Consider the following 26,847-nt stretch of genomic DNA (forward strand, 5'->3'; position numbering starts at 1 on the left):
AACATGCTGTACTATCCTCCCAATCAAAACAAACAACAAGTAAATTCACTCTTTGGCTTGCTTCTCCTTTCAGTTTCCACTCCAACAGATTGCCTTACATGTATGATAGCACGTGGGGAATGTGTTGTCCACACCTGCCACCCCTAATTCTCTTCCCAATGCCTCCTGAACTCACTCGAATGTTTCACCCCAGTACTCCACTGCAACTACATTTCGTTAAGTCACTAATGGCATACAGGTTACTAAACTCAATGGTCATTTCCTTAATTTGAAACACTGAGTTACTTCCTTTTCTTAAACACTCTTCATTTGGCTTCTAGAACTCTACACTCCACAGATTTTCTCTTTACTTCATGATCTCTTTTGCTGTTCCCCACACATCCCCTCCCCCCACCTATGTCTTAACACCCATGTGCCCTGAGCTCAGTCCTTGGGCTTCTTTCTCTTTTAAGTCACTTAAATATCGATCTGATTGAGTTTCATGGCTCTAAAACCATCTATATGCTAATGACTCCAAAATTTATACCTCTTACCTGGACTTCTCTTCCTTGAATCTCAGACTGATATATTCACCAGCCTGCTTGAAATTCTTCTTGAATGGCTTATACGTGTCTCAGTCTTAATATTGTAGAAGTAATCTTCTAAAATTCCTGCCCAAATCATCTGCTCTCATATCCTCCCATCTTTCAAGCCCCAAATCGTGAATTATCCTCAGCCACTCTCTCAAATACCATATCCAATTCCTCATGAATTCCTAAAAGCTCTACCTTCAAAATATATTAAGAATTTGACCACCTTTAAATGTATATTAATACAGTCTCTATGATAATACTATGGAGGGTCCTCAAAATTTTTAAAAATAGAAAACTGTATGATCCAGCAAACCACTACAGCTTATATTTCTGAAGAAAGTGAAATCAGTATATCAAAGATATGCTTCATTTTCGTGTTTATTGCAGCAGTGTTCATGATAGCCAGGCTATCTAATTAATCAAAGTAACCATCGATAGGCATGAAATAAGAAAATGTGATATATGTACACAACAGAATAATCTTCAGCCATAAAAAGCACAAAATCTTATTTTGTGGCAACATGAATATACCTGGAGATCATAAGGTTAAGTGAAATAATCCAGAAAGACAAATGCTGCCTGATTTCACTCAGATGTGGACTCTAACAAAGCTGAGCCCATAGGAGAGCAGAATAGTGGTAGCCAAGGACCCAGAAGAGTGGGGGAAGGAGCCTGGGAGAGATTGCTTACTGGGTACAAAGTCACAGCCAAATTTGTAGACCAATGGAACAGAATAGGAACTCTAGAAATCAATCCATGCATCTACAACCAACTAATCTTTGACAAATGAGTTGAACTCAATCCCTGGAGAAAGGAAAATCTCTTCAACAAATTGTACTGGGAAAATTGGATCTCCACATGGAGAAGTATGAAACAAGACACCTGTCTTACACCTTATAAAAAAATCAACTCTAAATTGATCAAAGACCTTAATCGATGACCTGATACCATCAGATTTTTAGAGGAGAACATTGGGGAGACTCTGCAAGACATTGGCATAGGCAAAGACTTCTTGGAAAAGACCTTAGAAATAGACAAAGCCAAAATAGACAAATGAGATTACATCAAGCTGAGAACTTTTTGCACTACAAAAAAAAAAAAAAAACACTCAATAAAGTGAAGAGGTAACTGACAAAATGGGAGCAACTATTTGCAAATTATGCAGCTGATAAAGGATTAATATCTTAGATTCTATAAAGAGCTCAAGAAACTCAACAACAAAAGAAACAATCCAGTTAAGAAATGGGCAAAGGGCTTGAACAGACATTTTTCAAAAGAGGAAATTCAAATGGCCAACAGACAAATGAAAAAATGCTCAGGATCACTAGCCATCAGGGAAATGCAAGCCTGTTAGAATGGCTCTCATACAGAAATAAACAGACCATCAATACTGGCAGTGATGTGGGGGAAAAGGTACCCTAATCCATGGGTGGTGGGAAAGAAAACTTGTGCAGCCACTGTGGAAGACAGCATGGAAATACCTCAGAAAACTGAAAATAGGCTCTATCATATGAACCAGCAATCAAACTTCTGGGAATTTACCGAAGGGAAATTGAATCAACATATGAAAAAGTGATCTGTACTCCCATGTTCATTACAGCACAATAGCTAAGATATGGAATCAACCCAGATGTCCATCAACTGTTGACTGGATAAAGAAATTATGGAATAAGTCAGCGGGAGGAGGCAAGATGGCGGAATAGGAAGGGAGCACACTGATAGTCCGGGGAGAGACAGTTTAATAAAAGTGGAGATACTGCAGATTCAAGGAAGAGTAGGGGAGGAAACAGCAGAAGAAACTCTTCCGGAACGCGTGATTCACAGTGGACCTGCGTGGAGAGCGTGGGAGCCCACAGTTTGGGACACCAGCGGCAGACTCAACACACCAGCGCTGGAATGCAAGGTGAGCCGAACCTCAATAGCCCGAGACACCGGCAGGCAAGCAGAGAGAGGAGACTAGAGGGAACGAACCCCGGGGGGGGGGGGGGAGTTCACCAGGCTAACTGGAAGAGAGAGAGAGAGAAAAAAAAAGGTGACCGGTACGGACATGGGTTTCTCTCTCTCCGCTCACCTCTCAAGGGCGAGCAAGACAAAGAGCAGGCGCCATCTTGGACATACATCATAAGCAGAGTGACCTCAGGTCTGCACCGGCCCTGAGCCTAGCAGAAAAACCTGACTCTGGGAGGGGCGAATTAACAGATTAGGACCTAGTAAATTTGTGGTGCTACTGAACTGAGACTGTGAAAAAAGAGACGGTGGGGGAGAGAACTCACGGAATTCACGTGAGTACTCTCCAGAGACGCTACAATTCCGTAACTTTGGCGACCCAGTGGGAGACTGAAGGAGAATCTGAGCCCACTCTGAGGGCAGAACAGATTCCCTGTGTGGTCCTTGGGAAAGAGCTTCCGATCTCTGGCTCCTGTGGGTATATCATTTGCCTGCTAACTACCTCCAACTTCGTTCAGCTGTGCGGAATTACTTCCCTTTTGAATCAAAAAAAGAGAGAGAGAGAGAGAGAGAGAGATTTACCACGCCTAACCTGGGAGTGTCACCTTTGGCACACCAAACAGAGCTCTCAGGCCACACCCATCTCAAGCCACTAAGGCTCCATCAAAAACAGACAGTCCACTTAATCTAGAGTCATAGTATAACAAGAAAAAGCACCACAATGAAGAAGCCAAATATCTCCAATATGCCAAATAACAAACGCAAAAACCGAGATAATAAAAACAAGGAAGTCACCAAATGAAAAAGACACCCCAAATGAAAAAGACACCCCAATTCAAGATTATGAAGATGATGAGTTAGAAGAAATGCAAGAAGCAGATCTCAAAAAATTGATAAGAACATTAAGAAGTTCTCAAAAACAAATTCTTGAACTACAGAAATCCTTAATGGACAAGACAGAAAATCTCTCTCGTGAAAATGAAATATTAAGGAGGAATCAAAATGAAACAAAACAACTAGTACAACAGGAAACTGTGATAGTGACGAGAAATCATAATGAAGTGAAGAATTCAATAGATCAAATGAAAAACACAATAGAGAGCCTTACAAACAGAATGGGTGAAGCAGAAGAGAGAATATCGGACTTAGAAGACAGAGAACAAGAAAGGATACAGTCAGACCAAAGAAAAGAAGAGGAAATTAGAAATCTAAAACATATTGTCAGGAATCTGCAGGATACTATTAAAAAACCCAACATTCGGGTTCTAGGAGTTCCTGAAGGCATGGAGAGGGAGAAAGGATTAGAAGGCCTTTTTAGTGAGATATTAGCAGAAAATTTCCCAGGTTTGGAGAAGGACAGAGACATCCTAGTACAGGAAGCTCACAGAACCCCTAATAAACACGACCAAAAGAGATCCTCACCACGACACGTTGTAATTAAACTCTCCACAGTGAAACATAAAGAAAAGATCCTCAAATGTGCAAGAGAGAAACGTCAGATTACTCTCAGAGGATCTCCAATCAGACTCACAGCTGACTTCTCATCAGAAACCCTACAAGCTAGGAGGGAATGGCGAGATATAGCCCAGGTACTAAGAGAGAACAACTGCCAGCCCAGAATATTATATCCTGCAAAGCTATCATTTGTGAATGAAGGTGAAATAAAGACTTTTCATAGCAAACAGAAATTGAAAGAATTTGTCGCCACTCGTCCAGCCCTGCAACAGATGCTTAAAGATGTGTTACACACAGAAACACAGAAACATGGTCATCAGTATGAAAGAAGGTAAAGGAAGGAAACCTCACAGCAAAAGATCACAGGGAATTCAAAGCATATATTAGAACTTATCTTTGGCAAATGGCAGGGCAAAGTTACCACTTATCATTAGTCACATTGAACATTAATGGCCTGAACTGTCCAGTTAAAAGACACAGATTGGCTGATTGGGTTAAGGAACAAAGCCCATCTGTTTGCTGCTTACAAGAAACACATCTTTCCAACAAAGATCCATACAGACTGAAAGTGAAAGGCTGGAAAAAGATATACCATGCCAACAGAAATGAAAAAAGAGCGGGCATAGCCATCTTAATATCAGACAACATAAACTTTACCAAAAAAACTGTTAAGAGAGACAAAGAAGGACACTATATAATGATTAAGGGATCAATTCAACAGGAAGATATAACAATTATCAATGTATATGCACCTAACTACAGGGCACCGGTTTATCTAAAAGATTTGTCAACAGACTTAAAGGGAGACTTAGACCCCAATACAATAGTACTGGGTGACTTCAATACTCCACTCTCAGAAATAGACAGATCAACAGGACAGAAGATCAACAAGGAGACAGAAGATTTAAACGACACTATAGCCCAAATGGATCTAACAGATATATACAGAACTTTCAATCCTACAGCTAAAGATTTTACATTCTTCTCAGCAGTACATGGAACCTTCTCTAGGATTGACCTCATACTAGGCCATAAAGCAAGTCTCAGCAAATTCAAAAGAATTAGAATCATACCATGCAGCTTCTCAGACCATAAAGGAATGAAGTTGGAAATTAGCAACTCAGGAATCCCTAGAGCATACGCAAACACATGGAGATTGAACAACATGTCCTGAATGAACAATGGGTCATAGAAGAAATCAAAAGAGAAATCAAAAATTTTCTGGAAGTAAACGAGGATAACAGCACAACATACCAAAACTTATGGGACGCAGCAAAAGCAGTGTTAAGAGGAAACTTTATATCAATAGGTGCCTACATCAAGAAATTGGAAAGGCACCAAATAGATGAGCTTTCAACGCATCTCAAGGATCTAGAAAAAACTGCAGCAAACCAGACCCAAATCTAGTAGGAGAAGAGAAATAATTAAAATCAGAGAAGAAATCAACAGGATTGAATCCAAAAAAAATTACAAAAAATCAGCCAAATGAGGAGCTGGTTTTTTGAAAAAATAAACAAAATTGACACCCCATTGGCCCAACTAACTAAAAAAAGAAGAGAAAAGACCCAAATCAATAAAATCAGAGATGAAAAAGGAAACGTAACAACAGACACCACAGAAATAAAAAGAATCATCAGAAATTACTACAAGGACTTGTATGCCAGCAAACAGGAAAACCTATCGCAAATGGATAGATTCCTGGACACATGCAACCTACCTAAATTGAACCAGGAAGACATCGAAAACCTAAAGAGACCCATAACTGAGACAGAAATTGAAACAGTAATAAAGGCCCTCCCAACAAAGAAAAGCCCAGGACCAGATGGATTCACTGCTGAATTCTACCAGACATTTAAAGAAGAACTAACTCCAATTCTTCTCAAACTATTCAGAACAATCGAAGAAGAGGGAATCCTCCCAAATTCTTTCTATGAAGCCAGCATCACCTTAATTCCTAAGCCGGAAAAAGATGCAGCATTGAAAGAGAATTACAGACCAATATCCCTGATGAACATAGATGCAAAAATCCTCAATAAAATTCTCGCCAATAGAATGCAACAACACATCAGAAAGATCATCCACCCAGACCAAGTGGGATTTATCCCTGGTATGCAGGGATGGTTTAATGTGCGCAAGACAATCAATGTGATACACCACATTAACAGACTGCAGAAGAAAAACCATATGATTATCTCAATAGACGCCAAGAAAGCATTTGATAAAATACAACACCCGTTCATGATGAAAACTCTAAGCAAACTGGGTTTGGAAGGAACATTCCTCAATACAATCAAAGCAATCTATGGAAAACCCACAGCAAACATCCTATTGAATGGGGAAAAGTTGGAAGCATTTCCACTGAGATCTGGTACCAGACAGGGATGCCCACTCTCACCACTGCTATTCACTATAGTTCTGGAGGTTCTAGCCAGAGCTATTAGGCAAGAAAAAGAAATTAAAGGGATACAAATTGGGAAGGAAGAACTCAAACTATCCCTCTTTGCAGATGATATGATTCTTTATTTAGGGGACCCAAAGAACTCTACTAAGAGACTATTGGAACTCATAGAAGAGTTTGGCAAAGTAGCAGGTTATAAAATCAATGCACAAAAATCAACAGCCTTTGTATACACAGACAACGCCATGGCTGAGGAAGAACTTCTAATATCAATCCCACTCACAATAGTTACAAAAACAATCAAATACCTTGGAATAAACTTAACCAAGGACGTTAAAGATCTCTATGATGAAAATTACAAAACCTTAAAGAAAGAAATAGAAGAGGATACCAAGAAATGGAAAAATCTTCCATGCTCATGGATTGGAAGAATCAATATCATCAAAATGTCCATTCTCCCAAAAGCAATTTATAGATTCAATGCAATACCAATCAAGATACTGAAGACCTTCTTCTCAGATCTAGAAAAAATGATGCTGAAATTTATATGGAGACACAGGAGACCTCGAATAGCTAAAGCAAACTTGTACAACAAAAGCGAAGCTGGAGGCATCACAATACCAGATTTCAGGACATACTACAGGCAGTTGTAATCAAAACAGCATGGTCCTGGTACAGAAACAGATGGATAGACCAATGGAACAGAATTGAAACACCAGAAATCAATCCAAACATCTACAGCCAACTCATATTTGATCAAGGGTCCAAAACTAATCCCTGGAGTAAGGACAGTCTATTCAATAAATGGTGCTGGGAAAATTGGATTTCCATGTGCAGAATCATGAAGCAAGACCCCTACCTTTCACCTTACACAAAAATCCACTCAACATGGATTAAAGACTTAAATCTATGACCTGACACCATCAAATTATTAGAGAGCATTGGAAAAACCTTGCAAGATATAGGTACCGGCAATTACTTCTTGGAAAACACCCCAGAAGCACAGGCAGTCAAAGCCAAAATTAACATTTCGGATTGCATCAAATTGAGAAGTTTCTGTACTGCAAAAGAAACAGTCAGGAAAGTGAAGAGACAACCGACAGAATGGGAAAATATATTTGCAAACTATGCAACTGATAAAGGGTTGATAACCAGAATCTACAAAGAAATCAAGAAACTCCACAAGATCAAAACAAACAACCCACTTAAGAGATGGGCCAAGGACCTCAATAGACATTTTTCAAAAGAGGAAATCCAAATGGCCAACAGACACATGAAAAAATGTTCAAGATCACTAGCAATCAGGGAAATGCAAATCAAAACCACAATGAGGTTCCACCTCACCCCGGTTAGAATGGCTCACATTCAGAAATCTACCAACAATAGATGCTGGAGAGGATGTGGGGAAAAAGGGACACTAACCCACTGTTGGTGGGAATGCAAACTGGTTAAGCCACTATGGAAGTCAGTCTGGAGATTCCTCAGAAACCTGAAGATAACCCTACCGTTCGACCCAGCCATCCCACTCCTTGGAATTTACCCAAAGGAATTTAAATTGGCAAACAAAAAAGCAGTCTGCACATTAATGTTTATTGCAGCTCAATTCACAATAGCTAAGACCTGGAACCAACCCAAATGCCCATCAACAGTAGACTGGATAAAGAAATTATGGGACATGTACGCTATAGAATACTATACAGCAGTCAAAAACAATGAAACCCAGTCATTTGCAACAAGATGGAGGAATTTGGAAAACATCCTGCTGAGTGAATTAAGCCAGTCCCAAAGGGACAAATATCATATGTTCTCCCTGATTGGCGACAACTAATTGAGCACCAAAGGGGAAACTTGTTGAAGTGAAATGGACACTATGAGAAACAGTGACTTGATCAGCTCTTGTCCTGACGGTTGATGTACAATGTAATACTTTATCCATTTTAGTATTTTTTTTGTTCTAGTACCATTGATTGGACTCTGTAATTAACACACAATTATTCTTAGGTGTTTAAATTTTAACTGAAAAGTGATCCCTGTTAGGAATTTGGAAAACATTATTTTGAGTGAAATAAGCCAATCCCAAAGGGACAAATACCACTTGTTCTCCTTGATAGGTGACAACTAACTGAGCACCAAAAAGGAAACCTGTTAAAGTGAAATGAACACTATGAGAAATGGTGACTTGATCAGCCCTCACCCTGACTGTTGATGAGCAGCTTAATATGTTATCCCTCTTAGTATTTTTTTGTTTGTTCTACTTAATACTTTTGGTTGAATACTGTAATCAATACACAATTCTTCTTAAGTGCTGAAACTTAACTCAAAAGTGTTTGCTGTTAAATATGAGTGGGAATAAGAGAGGGAAGAGATGTGCAATTCGGGACATGCTCAAGCTGACTTACCTCAAACAGTAGAGTTAGAAACATACCAGGGGATTCGAATTCAATCCCATCGAGGTGGCATGTACCAATGCCATCTCACTAGTCCCAGTGATCAATTTCTGTTCACAATTGATCGTAATGATAGGACTAAGAACCAAAGGGATCACATAAACAAGACTAGTGTCTGCAAATACTAGCAGATAGAATAAAAAAGGGAGAGAATGATCCAACATGGGAAGTGAGATACACAGCAGACCCATAGAATGGCAAATGTCCTAACAGCACTCTGGCCTCATAATCAGCCCTTAAGGCATGCGGATCCGGCTGAAATGCCCATGAGAGTATTTCAGGCATGGAAAGCCAAGACACTCTGGGGGAAAAAAAAAACCTAAATGAAAGATCTCCACGAGTGAGATCCCAGTGGAAAGAATGGGTCATCAAAGAAAGAGGTACCTTTCTCTGAAAGGAGGAGAGAACTTCCACTTTGACCATGGCCTTGTCTAAGTATGATCAGAGTCGGTGAACCCAGGGGGCTTCCATAGACTTGGCAGCTCATGACGAGAGCCTAGGGTGATTACTGATGCCATAAACAAGAGTGTCAATTTGTTTAGTCAACAACAGGAGTCACTGTGCACTTACTCCTCATGTAGGATCTTTGTCCTTAGTGTGCTGTACATTGAGATTTAATGCTATAACTAGTACTCAAACAGTATTTTTCACTTTATGTTTCTGTGTGGGAGCAAACTGTTGAAATCTTTACTTAATGTATGCTAAACTGATCTTCTGTATATAAAGAGAATCGAAAATGAATCTTGATGTGAATGGAAGGGGAGAGGGAGTGGATAAGGGGAGGGTTGCGGGTTGGAGGGACGTTATGGGAGGGAAGCCATTGTAGTCAATATTCTGTACTTTGGAAATTTATATTCATTAAATAAAAGTTTAAAAAAAAGAAATATGTCAGCATAGCTTTTTTTAAAAATATTGATAACTAAGAAAAATAAATTACAAGTTTAAAAATTTCTGAGACTCAGCAAAAAAAAAAAAAAAGAAATTATGGTATATATACACTATGGAGTACTACTCCTCTGGGGAAAAAAAGAGGAAAAAAAGAAGAAATCCTGTCTGTTGCAACAAATGGATGCAACTGGAAACCATTATGCTTAGTGAAATAAGCCAGTCCCAAAAAGACAAATGCCATATGTTTTCCCTAATCTGTAGTAACTAACAGAGTATCAAAAATGTAATATAAAGGAGTGAAATTCACATTTTGAGATTCGATGATTGTTTACAACCCTTGTCTCTACTGTTGAGGATCTTTTTTCTTCTTACTGTTTGTTGAACACTTTACTTAGTGTAAGAGTAAAAATATGAGTATAAAGTAAACTGAGGGGCTCGCACTGTGGTGTAGCAGGTAAGGCTGCCGCCTGCAGTGCTGGCATTCCATATGGGCGCTGGTTCATGTTCTGGCTGCTCCATTTCTGATCCAGCTCTCTGCTATGGCCTGGGAAAGCAGTAGAAGATGGCCCAAATCCTTGGGCCCCTGCACCCACATGGGAGACCCAGAAGAATCTCCTGGCTCCTGACTTCAAATCAGTGCAGCTCTGCCATTGCGGCCAACTGGGGAATGAACCAGTGGATGAAAGACCTCTTTCTGCCTCTCCTTCTCTCTGTGTAACTATGACTTTCAAATAAATAAAGAAATATTTTAATAAAGTACACTGAAATTAGATCATTGTAAAAATTAAGATAGAGAATAAGATAGGAAGGATCAGAGTGTGGACAGGAGGCATGGTGGGGTCAAAAGTATCACCATGTTCCCAAATCTGCATATATGAAATACCTGAAATTTATGTACTTTAAATTTTAAAAAAGGTATTAGATATGGTAAAAATAAACTTTGGTGTTTTATTGCAGGGAAATTGTATTTTTATATAGCAACATTGTATATGTATTACTATATATGATTGAAATGTATGTACAAATATATTGTATATATAGTTATATATATAAAACTCATATATATACATATATATCATATATAGTTATATACATATAACTCAAAATAGAAAAGAGAATTATTTCTTATAAAAAATAAATGTTTGAGATGAAAGACAGCTTAAGTTTTGAGTTGATCAATAAATGTACTGAAATCTCATATTGGACACCATGAAGATGTATAGATAATATCTAACAATTAAAAGAAAAAAGAATGGTCTGCCCTTTTACCTTTCATGGCCACTAGCCTGCTGTGAGACTCCTCATGGATTAGTAATTTCATTACATTGATTGCCTTCTTTATATGAAGGTAATTGAAAATGAAACTCGATGAAGGGTGGGATGGGAGAGGGAGTGGGAGAGGGGAGGGCCGTGGGAGGGAGGGAGGTTGGGGGGGAAGAGCCACAACAATACAAAAGTTGCACTTTGTAAATTCACATTTATTAAATTAAAAAAAAAAAAAAAAAACAATGATTGCCTCTGTCTTCTGCTTCATGCCATACTGCCCTGCAGTGTCCTCAAACCCAACACCCGGAGTGATTCTATTAAAATACAAGTCATTCTTCTGATCAAAACACTTTCATCTCATGAAGATAGAACAGCATGTTTGCAATCACTAACAAGGCTGATTTAAAAAAAACTATCATCTCAAAATTATAAGCTACTTTAAGAGATTTTTGTTCTCTCTCTTTTTTAAAGTTTATTTTATTGAAAGTTAGAGTAACAGACAGGCAGAGGCAGAGGCAGAGAAAAAGAAAGAGAGAAAGAGAAAGAGAGAAGTCTTCCATCCACCAATTCACTCCCTAAATGGGCACAATGACTAGAGCTGAGCCAATCCAAAGCCAGGAGCCTGGAGTTTCTTCCAGGTCTCCCACATGGGTGCAGGGGCCCAAGGACTTGAGCCATCTTCTACTGTTTTTCCAGGCCATAGCGGAGAGATGGATTGGAAGTGGAGCATCCGGGACCCGGACCTGTGTCCATATGGGATGTTGGCACTGCAAGCTGCTATTTTACTTGCTACGCCACAGCACCAGCTCCTATAAGTTACTTTTGATATGACCACAAAGCAATTAAGGTTTAAACTAACAGAAGTTTTTGACAACTTCCATATTGAACAATATCGGTTAAGAAAAGCTGAGCAAACATGCTGTTAGATAATTAACTTTGAACAAACACTTCTGCTTTGTTTTTCTAAACTTTTACTGTCAGATCTTTACAATAAGGAGTGCCAGTAACTTGGAATATGAAGGTTTTTTTTTAATACTACCATCCAAAATACTTTTCAGTGCAATTGAGTATTTTGTCAATATTGTGAAACCAAGAAAATATAGAACTTGTGGGTAACTTTAGGCAGTGATAGTGGCCTACTACCAGCCTCCTAATACTTCCTCCAAAAATGATTTAAGACAAAACAGAAGGGAAATGTATGTCTACTGAAAACCCTTATTGTCAGTTGACCTTGAAAACAGAGACTAGAGAAACTTCAAAATAACTGTGAATGAAAATGTTTGGGGTGTCTCTTTTGTGCCAACCTCAGCCTTAACCCACTGCAAGACTCTAGGGCAAACCAAGGAAAATTCTGGGGAGTACAGGAAAAGAAAAGGGGCTAAAGTTGACCTCATCCATCACCAGAAAGAATAAGTCCATTCAAAATCAGAAACATATAAAAGTATTCAATCAAATCAAAGCAAGGTCTACAGGGAAGAGACTTCAAAGTATGGAAGATATAAAAGCACAGGCATGATGTAAAGGGACCATCACTGAAAGACTTAACTTCTGGGAAAATAAAGAAAGAGAAAGGAAGCCAAAAGTGCTCTTTGGCAACTGGAATGTGAAGAGGGAAAGATAAGAAAGGGAAGTGTTAAGATCTGGCAAGGGAAGTACAATCAACTAAATGCAAGGACCCACAAACCCTCCTGTGTTGAGACAAACAGTTGTTCTCCAAAGATAACCACTCTTAATACCCAGACATATGTGACTATTATCACCTTATTACATTGCAAAGGAGAAGTAAGGTAACAGCTAGAAATAGGGTCGCTAACCATCTTATTAGATTAGGAAGGGTTTCTAGGATTGGCCAAGGTGTAATTCCAAGAGTCAGTGTCAGAGTGATACAATAGGAGAGACTCAACTAGTCACTGCTGGCTTTGAAGATGGAAGCCACCAGCCAAGGATGGCAGAAAACTTCTAGAAACCAGAAAAGACAAGAAAATAGATTCGCCCCTAGAGGTTCGAGAACAGAGCTCTGCCAACACCTTGATTTTAGTGAGATGCATTCTGGATTTTACTACGTCAACAGAAGAAGACCTCATCAAACTAAGACTCTTAATCATAACTCAATTCCACAAGAATGAGCAAGAGTAAGGTTACAAGTACATTAAGAACTATTATAAGACATTAGAAAATGAGGAGCTGGCACTGTGGTGGACTAGGTAAAACCTCCACCAGCAATGCCCACAGCCCATATGGTCACCAATTCATATGCCAGCTGTTCCACTTCCAATCCAGCTCCCTGCTAATGGCCTGGGAAAAGCCCAGTGGAATATGGCCCAAGTGTTTAAGCCCTTGCCTCCCATGTGGGAGACCTAGATGAAGCTCCTGGCTTAGTCCCAGCTATTGCAGTCATCTGGGGAGTGAACAAGTGTGTGTGTGTGTGTGTGTGTGTGTGTGTGTAACTCTGACTTTAGATAACTAAATCTTTAAAACAAAGATATTAAGAAATGAAATACCACAGATGACCACTAAGAAAAATTAATGTTCCAAGGACACAACCGTGGAAGAAAAGAAAACTGCATTTCAACCCTGCCCTTGTACACTTAATTAGAGTGAATCACATCATATTAAGATGTGGAGAAACTGGAACTCCTGTATATCTCAGCTGGGAATGTAAAATGTTCTAATCAGTTTACTAACAAGCTAAACATTCATCTAACATATGCCCCCTTCATTCTCCTCGTGGTATTTACCCAGGAGAAATGAAAGCACATAACCATACAATTTCAGATTTATGTGCATATCAGCTTTATTGGTGATAATCCAAAAGTGGAAATAAACTGAATGTTTATCAAGAAGTAAATGGGGGTGGATATTTAGACTAGTGATTAAGATGCCAGTTAAGATGCCTTCATCCCATATGGGAGTACCTGGCTTCAGCATCCAGATCTGGCTCCTGATTCCAGATTCCTGCCAGTACACAACCCGGGAGGGAGCAGGAAGGCTCAATTATTGGATTCTTACTATCAACGTGGAGGATCTGGATTGTGTTCCCCACTCCAGGCATTTAAGGAGTGATTGGGAGCTCTTCCTCCCTCATTCTTTTTCTCTCTTTCTCTGTCCCACTGTATCTCAAATGAATAAACATATTTTAAAAGAAGTAAGTGGGTTAAAATTGTGATATATCCATAAAGTAAATATATCATACCATAGAGTTGCGTATCACACAGTTACTCAATAACAACAAGTCTATTGATGAAAATGAAATCTAACCTATAATGAGAGAAAGCAGTTTGGTGTTTCTTGGGGATGGGGGAATGTAGGGATAGACAGAACAGTAGAATTGTAAGGTTCACAAAAGAAATTTTGTAGCTGGTGGATATGCACTTGTATATTATTGATTGAAATGTTCAGTTCTATGTTTTCTCTCAACTCCAGGTCTTGATCTGTTTGGAGACATTTACAGAAGTAAAACCATTCTTATCCTGACTTATGGTTGTGAAGATGCTATGGAAGAAATGGAATATTCTTGCTCCTGGAACTCATATTCTAACATTTTAGTTGAGTATGTATTTATTGAGCAACTCTGATGTATCAGGCATTGCGCTGGGTTCCGAGAAGACTGGAGACTCTACAGAAGCACACGCTATTCTCATGGAGCTAGAGATCAGATGTGAAATGATAACTCACATCAAATTCACAATAAGTCAGTTACAGTTATAGTGTATATTATGATATATGTATATTGGGTGCTGACTTAACAGCTTACTGCTGAGACAGGCGTTGTGGCATAGAGGGTAAGCTGCCAATTAGGATGCTTGTATCCTGGATCAGAGTGCCTGGTTTGAGTTGCAGATACTCCACTTCCAACCAGCTTCCTGCTAATGCATATCCTAGGAGGCTTAAGTGCTTGGGTCCCTAACACCCACATGGAGACCAGGATGCAGGTCAAGGTTCCTGGTTGCTGGCCCAGCCCCAACTGTTGCTGGCATTTAGAGAGTGAACCAGCAAATGGAAGATATTCTCTCCCTCACCCCACCCTCTACTTTTGAAATAAATATAAATAAATAAATATAAACTTAGAAATTAAATGGAAAACACATTATTTAAAAAAAAACATATTATTGCAGGGAAAGAGAACTAATCTAATCCAGAAGTTCAAGAAGCAACTTCTCCAAACAAGTGACTAGCTAACTTGACTCACAACCACAGTAGATTTACTGTTTATTTGCCCCTTGATATCTGTCACATCAGACAGTGATTGCCATGTCATAAACATGGAATAAAATACTGGTTAAGAAGGAGGCGGGGGGAGAGAGAGAGAGATAGAGAGAAAATCTTACATCTGCTGGTTCACTCCCCAAATGGCCACAACAGCCGGAGCTGGGCCAATCCAAAGTCAGGAGCCTGGAGCTTCTTCTGGGTCTCCCATGCGGGTGCAGGGGTCAAGAACTTACTTGGGCCATCTTCTACTGCTTTCCCAGGCCATAGCAGAGAGCTGGATGGAAAGTGGAGCAGCTGATACTTGAACCAGTGCCCATATGGGATGCCAGCACTGCTGACATACAGTGGCTTTACCCCCTACACCACACTGCTGGCTCCTCATTTTGTTTCCTAAAAAAAAAAAAAAAAATCCTTGCTTTGTATGGAATCTTCTATCAAAGTTATATACAAGAAGTTTTCAAAAAGTTTATGGAAATTAATATGAAAAAATGGATATCAGCACTTTTGGCCAAAATAAACTTATCTTTTAATTCCATTTTCCCCTGAACTTTATGAAGTACCATTATCTGCATGCATATTCACAGGTGCATGTGTACGTGTATAAATATAGTCATGCAGCAGGTGTTTGTCATAGTGGTTAGGATGCCACTGGGGACACTCACTTCTCAAATCAGAGTGAATGGGTTTGGGTTCTGGCTCTACTCCCAAATCCATCTTCTTGCTGAAGCACATCCGCGGGGGCACATCCTAGGGGGCTCATGTGGTTGGATTCCTGACACCTGTGCGGGAGACACATCTGGATTTCCAGAATGCCCTCTTCAGCCTGGCCCAGCTCAGGGTGTTGCAGGAATTCAGGGAGTAAACCAAAGGACAGAAGATCTCTGTCTCTCAGCTCTCTCTGCCTTTCAAATAAATAAATAAATACAAATAAATAAGTAAAGTTTAAAGTTTTAGAAAATTATAACTTATTTGATTATTACAAACTCATAGTGTAGAATAGTCACAGTTTTCAATTTGGGTATTTATAGACATGAAAAATATTTAAAAAATAATTAATTGGCATCCAACTGAGACCTTGTTGAAGGTAACAAAAAGCAACAACAGAAATACTCTTATGTTTTCATCATCATTTCTAAAATAAAAAGATATATTAGGTCATCCAAAATAGGAAAGCACTAAATAAAACTCAGCTCTGTTTTCATTATTTCCCTTGCTTGCCCTTGCCTTTGCTGACGCTAACTTGTGGACCTGCCTTTGGAACCTTGGGAGTCACTGCTTTGGAGTATATTTTAGAGAGGGAACAAGCTGCTGGAGTAAGGACATCCCAGTTAGTTCACCGATTTATCATCCCTGAAACCCACAGAGGGCTAAAGCATGTCATACCAATATAACTCACATGCTGTGGTATGATAACATCATGTGTGCACAAGGATTTATGTGACATATGAAGGAAGGTTTTCTTGCTTTCAAATAAATAAAAGGATGAGCTAGCTAGCAATAGTTCTACTTGGGAAACCTAAAATGTAGCAAAGAGTGGTTTTGAGAAAAGATGCAAGAGGAGAAAGTAAATGATTGTAAGGGTTGTCTCAAATCTGATGATATAATACTGCTGATTCTCAGAATGTTAAAATTATTTTCATACATATATACTGTTGTTTAGGATAACACAAGTTACCTGATAAGGCCTGAAGATTTTACTGTCTACAGTGGAAATGGTAACTAGCTAAATGGCAATGAATCTCACTTTTTTGAAAATTTCATTTGCAAAAAAATATAATGTAATATATGCTAAGGGTTGGGTTCCATTTTGATTTGTCAAAGTCTGTTAAAGTTACTGATGTTTCCTATGCATAATTAGTTGCTGCTTCAGGGTTAAGGAGATTAATAAATGCATAGTATGAAATGAATCCTCAGTATATTCTACCCTTCTTTGATTGCACCCTAGTTTTAGTCTCCAAATTTTGGTCTATATACTTATTTTTGCCTAAATCACACCAACTTTCAAAAAGAACTTATTGCTAGAAACTTGTAATGTTTTTTGTTACTTTCCTTTTTCAAGTCAATTAACCTGTCATTAACAATAAAATCAGTGTTATATGCTTATTGACAATCCCTAACAATGAGACCCAGTTTCTTTAGACTTTATTCTGCTTTATGTCTTAATATGAGCTATCTTGGCTGGTAGAAATAAATCTAAATGCGTCAAGTAATTTCAATGAAACTGAAATCATTTTAATTAACTGATGTTTCAGCCTACAGAGAACTGATTAAAAAGGATTATTATGATAAGTACTAAACAAAAATCTAAAATTATATTTTACATCATGTATTATTGTTTTCTTTAATGAATTACAGGGTTCACTGCTCATTCTGTTTTTCCAACAGCAAAATTTGACAGCATAAATATGGTGAATGATATTAAAATGCTGAATGATCATTGCTTATTAAATCATAGAGTAAGTCAATTTTTATAAAGAGTTTCCATCTAAACTTAAATAAAACTATGTTCAAATTGATTAAAAATTCTATCCCAGTTTATTAAAAAGCATTTTAATTTCTGCTGTGTGTGCCAGGCACTGTGATAGAAATACAGCAGTTAATAAGATTTCTGCAAGGAAGAAATTTACATTAAGGTGAGAGAAATAGTAGGAAATATCAATTAACATGAAAAGTGCTACAATAAAAGCAACTATAGGATAGCATGGAATGGCTTAGAAGGGACACTTAATCTACTGGGGTAATGGAGAGCTGGAGAAGTTGTCTAGAGGAACTGGCATCTGCACTGATGCCTGAGGTGAAGCAGGAGTCAGGGAGACAGAGTAAGGGAGAACGTTTTGGGGAAAGGATAGCCCAGGCAAAAGGCTGGAGGTGAAATGGGGCACTGTGGATTGGCGTGTCTGGTAGTTTAGGGTAGCCAAGGCTTGGGATGGAGAAGAGAACAGCAAGTGAGAGATGAGCCTAGAGCCACAAGCCAAAGCTGATGATGAAGAGTTTCATATGCAGGCTGACAACCTAAGTTATCATCGAAAGCAGGACCCTCTTGACAGTTAAAGGGACCACTAACAGATGGGACCCTTGAGCTGAAACCGTAAATCTGACTATCTCGGGCAAACAGGAATATGTGTCCTCCTTATTTTATAAGGCAGTTTAACTTTAACTTGCTATAAGTGGGACCCACTAAAAGGGTTTTTGAAAGATTTACTTATTTATTTGAAAGAGTAATAGAAAGTCTGTGAGGGGCGGGAGGGGTAATCTTCTATCTGCTGATTCACTTTCCAAACGGTTACAACTAGGGCTGGGCCAGGCTGAAGCCCCAAGCCAGAAACTCCCAAATGGGTGCCAGGGGCCTAAGTACTTGGGCCATCTTCTGTTGCCTTCCCAGGCGCATTAGCAGGAAGCTGGACTGGAAGTGGAGCAGCAGGAACTTGAACAGGCCTGGCAACAGGGGATGCCAGTGTGGCAAGTGGCAGCTTAACTTGCTGTGCCAATCAAAACACGCTCCTCTAAAAGTTTTTTTTTTTTTTTTTTTTGACAGGCAGAGTTAGACAGTGAGAGAGAGACAAAGATCTTCCTTTTCCATTGGTTCACCCCCCAAAATGGCCGCCATGGCTGCGCCAATCCAAAGCCAGGAGCCAGGTGCTTCCTCCTGGTCTCCCATGCAGGTGCAGGGCCCAAGCACTTGGGCCATCCTCCACTGCCTTCCCGGGCCACAGCAGAGAGCTGATGGGAAGAGGAGCAACCGGGACAGAACAGGTGCCCCAACCGGGACTAGAACCTGGGGTACCGGGGCCGCAGGCGGAGGATTAGCCAAGTGAGCTGTGGCGCTGGCCAACCTAAAAGGTTTTAATAAAAATAATTATATGATCATATTTGGACTATAACAAGGTCACCTGACTGCATTGTAGAAAATGTATGGAAGGGAGCAAAATTGGAGGCTGGGGCAACTTACGTGAGTTCTGCAAAAGTTCGAACAAAATATGGGGGAATTCCAGATACTCTTTAGAAGCCATCATTGACAGGACTGATTAGACATTGAGAATATGCAGAAGGAAAAATCAACGATGAAATCTAAAGTTTTTGATATTGACAGCTAGACAAATAATACTACTGTGGGGCTGGCATTGCGATGTAATGGGCAAAGCTACCACCTGTAATGCCAGCATCCCATATGGGCATCAGTTTGAGTCCTGACTGCTCCATTTCTGATCCAGCTTCCTGCTAATGCACCTAGGAAAGCAGTGGAAGATGGCCCAAGTGTTTGGGCCTTTCAACCCATGTAAAAGATCTGGAGGAATCTCCTGGCTTCCTGCTTTAGCCTGGGAGCAGCCATTTAGGGAGTGTACGAGCGAATAAAAGATTCTCTCCCTCGCTCTGTCTCTTCCTCTCTTTTTGTAGCTCTGCCCTTCAAATAAATAAAAAACAAAACAAAGTACAAAAAATAGTAATACAGTACGCTGAGGAGGTGGTAGGAAAACAAATTCATCTGTATAACACACTGGATTTGAGGACCCTCAAGGACATTCAAATGGAACTATCTGGTAAATGCATCATGATATGGATTTAGAACTTAGGAGAAAGAGACAAAAATTCAACTTACATGTTTGAGAGATTTCAACACATTTTTAATCATGGAATCCATGGGACTGGATCAAATTACTCAAAGAAAATGGGAGGAGTAAGAAGAGAGGTCAGGTGCCTGCACTGTGGTGCAGAGGGTTAAAGCCCTGGTCTGCAGTGCTGGCATCCTGTATGGGCACCAGTTCTAGTCCTGGTTGCTCCTCTTCTGATCCTGCTCTTTGCTATGACCTGGGAAAGCAGTAGAAGATGGCCCACCTCCTTGGCCCCTGTACCACGTGGGAGCCCCGGAAAAAGCTCCCAGCTTTGGATTGGCGCAGCTCCGGCTGTTGTGGCCATGTGGGAAGTGAACCAGCGGATGGAAGCCCTTTCTCTCTCTGTCTCTACCTCTCTCCATAGCTCTCTCTTTCAAATAAATAAAAATAAATCTTTAAAAAAATAGAAGAGAGGTCAGTTAGCTGGAGCAAAATTATACTTAGAAGAAATAAGTTCCAGTGCTTTTCTAGCATAAAAGGGTGACTATAATTAATAATTTATTGTAGATTTCAAAATAGTCAGAACAGAATACTTTGAATGTTCCCAGCACAAAGAACTGATAGAAGTTTGAGGTTATGGATGTGCTCATTATCCTGATTTGGTCATTTCACATTGCATGAGTGGATCAAAATGTCACACTGTATCTGATTAATGTAAACAACCATTATGTATGACTTAAAATTTTTTTATAAAGAAGAGAGAGCAGAATCACACCATTACAACACTAAGCTCCATGGATAAGGAAAGGAGAAACAGAACCACTGTACAAGACTTGGGATGACAGGAGAGATGGAAGTAACAGAAAGAGGGCCTGGGATCAAATCCGGGCTCCATTCCTAATCGCAGCTCCCTGCTAATACACACCCCAGGAGGCAGCAGGTGGTTGTTCAAGTAGTTGGGTCCCCGCCACTCACAGGAGACACTTTCACTGAGTTCCTGCTTCTGGCTTAGTTCTATTCCAGCTCTGGCTGTTGCAGGTATTAGCCAGTAGATAGATTTCTCTCTCTCTCTCTCTCTCTCACTCTCACTCTCACTCTCTCCCCCTCCCTTCCTCCCTCCGTCCCTCCCTCCCTCCCTTCCATTACAAAAATTCAATAGAGACATATGTGGCCTGCAAAGCCTAAAATCTGGCCCTTAGATTAAAGCTTGCTGACCCTATTTCTTCTCTCTGAAAATTTTGCTTGATTGACCCCATTTTTCCTTTCTATCAATCATGGTTCTTTTTCATATTTTCCCCTTCTTTAGTTCAATTTTTCTCAATTAAATTTCATAATGTGATACAATATGTTTAAACTAAAAACACTCAAAAATAATGTATTGAGTTAGTTTTTAGCTTGCTTCTTAAATTTGAAGTGCAAATGTACCTTCATTATTTTCACTACCACTGATTCTTTGAGTAAGAGACAAAGTTAGTCAGAAGCAACTTCCACTATGTTATAAACATTTGCCTGTGGATCTGTTCACCTGTGATAGGACTGGGGACTGGTTAGTCACCAAGCCCACTCAGGGTGGAACAAGGAACTTTGGTTTGCATTTCTGAAGAAAGAACTAAAAGAATGGCTGTGCATGACCTTCTTGTCTGAATTGCCCTTTACTCTCTAACGGTGCAAACCTGGGACTGACAATTGGTGGTGCAATTTATATTATTAAATAGAAATGTGTAAATATAATATGCAACATATATAATTGTATATTGTCACAAATATAAAGTGTAATTCAGCATGTTAAAACCACACTATTCCCAAGCAGTGAAGGTTTCTGTCACTCACCCTTCCTTAACTGATTTTCCTTTTCCTCCTTAATCCTTTGCAGTCACTCTCATTTATCTTTTTACCCTGAGGTGATGTTAAATGTCATTTTCCTCAGGATACTGTCCTTGATCCTTTTCTTTTTTCTTTCCATGCTCCGTGACTGAGCAGTCTCGTGTCATCCTGTAGTGTAAGTGACCAGCTGACAATTCCCAGTCTGTATTTCCGCCTAAGAGACCTGACTAGAGAAGTGGATGACACACATGCATATGCAAAGCTGCTATGTTGAATTGCTATCCTAATTCAGTGCTACTGGGTCAAACTCGATGCAGCCTCTCCCAGATCACCCTCTGAACATTTCTTTTTGCATTCTTCCTCATCAATCATAAACTTAATAAGTAATCCATTCTCACCTCTGTCTTCAATGACTCTTAATATTCTTTATTAAGAAGATGTGTGCTAGTGTCTGCAACTTAAAATGCATCCCCAAAGTAAAATGAATTGGTAGAGCAATGAGCAGATGGATAGATATGTGATAAAGCAAATAGAATAAAATGTTATTTGTAGAATCTAGGGGATGGTTATATGGGTATTCACTGTAAAAAGTCTTAAAGATTTTTTAAGATTATTTATTTTGAAAGTCAGAGTTATAGAAGGGGAGAGACAGAAAAGAGACATCTTGCATCCACTGGTTCACTTCCCAGCTGTCTGCAACAGCCAGTGCTAAGCCACAAGGATGGCAGGGACCCAAGCACCTGGACCATCCTGCACTGCTTCTTCCAGGCCATCATCAGGGAACTGGATTAGAAATGGAGTGGCCAGGACTTGAATTGGTACCTATATGGGATGTTTGCATCGCAAGCGGTGGCCCTATTCACTATGCCACAATGCTGGTGAACATAAACCTTTTTTCATTAAAATGTTGGGAGAAAATATTTGTAAAATTCTTTCAAACCCTCCCACCACCAATATTTTAAGTGATTATCACTGTGTTGACATTAAGCCCTCATTATTTCTCACCTAAACCACTGTGTCAGCCTCTTTTTTATCCCTGCCATCGTGTTTGTCCCTGTTGAACACCCCCAAAGAGAAGCTCCCTAAAGCATTGCTACACAAGTGTGTCTACCGACTGCCAGCAGCCAGCACATCACCTGAGAACTTGCTGGAAAGCAGGTCCCTCCATCCCCTGAGCCATACTAAGTCAAAATTCACAGCTAAGAAAGATCCTCAAGTGATTTGTATGAAACTTGAAGTTTGGGAAGCATGGTTGCCTAGGACATAACTAGCCTCTATCATTCTCTGACTTCAAATCTTCAGTGACAGCTCATTGGTAACATGGTGGTATCTAAGCACATTGCCCAAGTTTCTATAGGCTTGGCTAATGTCTACATCAAAAGACTCATCTCTTACCACTATACTCACCCACGGTAATATTTATGTATCATAGTTGCTTATTTCAAATATGTTAGTTATGTCTGAAACACATGTACCATGTATTAGTTTGTTTCCCCCTCCTGTAACCCTGTCCCCACACTTTAACCCTTACCAACTTATTCCTATTTGTCTTTCAAGAGAAATTGTCCCATCTTGCTCTCTAATTGTTTTGTGCATATTGATATTATATCCCTGTATTGTAATTGTCTTGCAATAATTATTTATTTATTAGTTTTCCCAGTAAACTCTGAGCCTCAGAAGGCAGGAAATATGTCTTGTTCAAGACTGTGTTTCCAAGTTTTAGCATAGTATTTGCCATAGATTTGAGATATTTGATAATGTTTACTGAATTTGACCCAAAACGAGGTAACCACTCCTAAAAGTGTATCATTCAAGGTGAAGTGCTAGTTCTGAAAAAGATTAAAATAGTATAAGCAAATAAATAAAAATACAATAGTATTAAGGCCATACCTTTTTAGCTAGATCTACCAACTTACCCATTGGTGTTGACTTCTTATATCTACTTTACAACACTCTGAATTTACTCCTAACAGACACAGCTATTTTATTAAACTAATGTATTCTGAATTACAACTGAAAGAGATTTGCAAATTAACTCATTATATATTACAGAGCAAGAATTGGGCTAGCCTTATTGAGATATAACAATTTTGTTACACTTAAGGAGATCTAAGTTCTCGTTTCCCCCAGTTATCATAATGAGAATTTATCAATTTTCATGCATGATGAACAAAAACACAGTGGCATATTTGTCAACAAAGGAATGAAGTGCAATTAAGATAGCCATAAAGTAATCAGTTGTCTGTCAATAAAACACAATTCAAATCTCATTTTTAATTTTACCTGTGAGATTATTGCAACTAAATAGAGAGCTAAGTATATTTTGTCTATGTATCTTTCTAGTAAGGTAAATCAGAGCGGAAAGTTCATAAGAAAATGTTATTGAACTTTAACTCTGAATCCTAATTGTCTTCCAATAAAAATAATTTTCAGCCATATTAGTAGAATAATAAGATATGTATATTTTTTTAAAAGTCACACGTTAATATATTAGCAGAATTCATCTCGTCTTAATACTTTAGATACCAATCACATAAAATAAAACAAACAACTTACTGACAAGTGGATATTCTTCCATCCAATCCCATCTTTTTTTCGTCCCATATTTCTTCCTTCCTTCCACAACATTTGCTGAAAAGTTACACAGTGAAAATCACTGTGTTATGAAAAATTCCAAGAATGTGAATATAAAGCTTATCTTTATTCCTCCTGTAAATATTTATTCAGAGCCTTCTATGATCCAGATGTTATTCTAGTTTGCAATTATAGCAGTTGCAGTTGTAGCAGTTAATGGACACAGACCTTGTATTCTCGGGAATTCATATTCTCTTGGGTTAGACAGGGGTGATAACAAATAAGTAAATGGGACAAGAGGGCAATTACAATATGTGCTCTGAAAAGCAGCAAGAAAAAACTAATAGAGCATGTGTTACAGTCTGAATATTTGTGTCTCCTCATAATGTATATGTTGAACTCTTGACCCTCAAAGTGATGGTGAGTCCTTTTGGGAGGTTATTAGATTACGAGGGCTGTATCTCATGGGATCATTGCTCTTACAAAATAGGTTCAAGAAAGCTCATTTACCCCTTCTACAACGTGTGCTTGCAGCAAGAAGGCATCACATTTGAGTAAAGAAATGAGCCCACTCTGGAGAGCAAATCTGGTGCCTTCCCTTAGATTTCCCAGCCTTTAGAACTGCGAGAAAAAAAATATGTTACAAGCTACTCAGTCTAAGGTGTGTCTACACAGACTAAGATATGAGGTAAGGTAGGAGTGCAGACCAAGGATGCTATTTTAGGTATAGTGGCCAGGAAAGACTTCTCTGATAAGGTGATATTTGAGTGGGGAATAGGATGACCTGAGAGTAAAGAGTCTGAAGATCTGGAGTGAAGAGATGTTATCTGGGCAGAGGGAAGGGCAAGTGTAAAGAATGGAAATGAGATGGAGCTTGGGATGATGTCAGTAGAAAAGAAGGCAAATGGATGGGAGCTTAGGAGATGAGGAAGCTGTGTTAAGGAAGCGCCTGGCTCCTGGCTTTGGATCGGCGCAGCCATGGTGGCCATTTCTGGAGTGTACTCAACATGCGCTGGGAAGCCAGTGGAGAGGTTCGAGCAGGGAAAGTTTGTGAAATGGTTCTTAGAATACTCACTCTGGCTGCTGTGTGAAGGCAACCATAAGGAGAGGGATGGAAGCTGGGAGGCCTTTGTAGAAGTCCAAGCCACAGTGGTAGTGTCTCCCATTTCTCCCCACACAGGTAGACAGAAGTACTAAGTACTGTTTTTTTTTTTTTTAATTAATTAATTTATTTTGACAGGCAGAGTTAGACAGTGAGAGAGAGAGGGACAGAAAGAAAGGTCTTTCTTCCATTGGTTCACCCCCCAAATGGCCACCATGGCTGCGCCGATCCAAAGCCAGGAGCCAGGTGCTTCCTCCTGGTCTCCCACACGGGTGCAGGGCCCAAGCACTTGGGCCATCCTCCACTGCCTTCCCGGGCCACAGCAGAGAGCTGGGCTGGAAGAGGAGCAACCAGGACAGAATTGGCACCCCAAATGGGACTAGAACCCAGGGTGCCAGGGCCACAGGCGGAGAATTAGCCTAGTGAGCCGCAGCGCCGGCCAAGAGAAGTAGTTGAATTAGAGGCACATTCTAAAAGTAAAGTTGAGAAGATTTGAGTTTGGATTAGATCTGGGAGGACTGAAGCATAGTCGAAGACTCATGTTTAGGTGATGAAGTGAATCATGAGTTGAGTTGGGTGAGGGAAGGCAGAAGTTTACAGCGGAGATTGGGAGTTAGAAAATGCCCCTTGTGATTCAAAGAAGAAAGGCTGGAACGGGATGGGACAGGAAGTAGGATGTGGGATGGTTTGGGGGTGGGAGGGTGGGTATGGGTGGAAGAACCACTATAATCCAAAAGTTGTACCTATGAAATTTATATTTATTAAATAAAAGCTTTCTATAAAAAAGTGGAAAGGCTGGACAGGCAGTGTGATATGTATGACTGGAGCTCAGAGAAGTCAGGGCTGGGAGTACAAATTCTGGAGTAATTTTTACATAGGTGGTATTTAAAGCCAGGACTCTGTGATATCATGTAAGAAAGGAGTAGATAAGAGAAGATGCCTGCAGGCAAACCATATAGAGTCAATAAGGGAGGCTGAGAAAATGCAGCCAGAGATACAGTAGGAAAATGAGGAAGCACCTCAGATTTCACGACCTTGTGACCTGTGCAGTTGCTCAATGCCTCAGACTCAGACAAGATGATTGCTCACTTGTCACCAACTTCTCATAAGTTTATCTTTTTTTTTTCTTGACAGGCAGAGTTAGATAGTGAGAGAGAAACAGAGAGAAAGGTCTTCCTTTTTCCATTGGTTCACCTCCCAAATGGCCACCATGGCTGGCGCGCTGTGCCGATCCAAAGCCAGGAGCCAGGTGCTTCTCCTGGTCTCCCACACGGGTGCAGGGCCCAAGCACTTGGGCCATCCTCCACTGCACTCCTGGGCCACAGCAGAGAGCTGGCCTGGAAGAGGGGCAACCGGGACAGAATCCAGAGCCCCAACTGGGACTAGAACCCAGTGTGCCGGCGCTGCAGGTGGAGGATTAGCCAAGTGAACCACGGTGCCAGCCTCTTAAGTTTATCTTTGAATCTGTGTTTTGTAAGGAAAGTGTATTGAGACAATGAGTAGGCAACTGAAGAGAGAAGATACACATAATTTGTGTATTCACCATTCCTTGATGTCCCATTCACATACAGTATTCCTGAAACCCTCTGAGAATGTCAGTGGACCCACAATGCAT

This window comes from Oryctolagus cuniculus, chromosome 4 (assembly GCF_964237555.1).
Source record: "Oryctolagus cuniculus chromosome 4, mOryCun1.1, whole genome shotgun sequence".
Taxonomy (NCBI): domain Eukaryota; kingdom Metazoa; phylum Chordata; class Mammalia; order Lagomorpha; family Leporidae; genus Oryctolagus; species Oryctolagus cuniculus.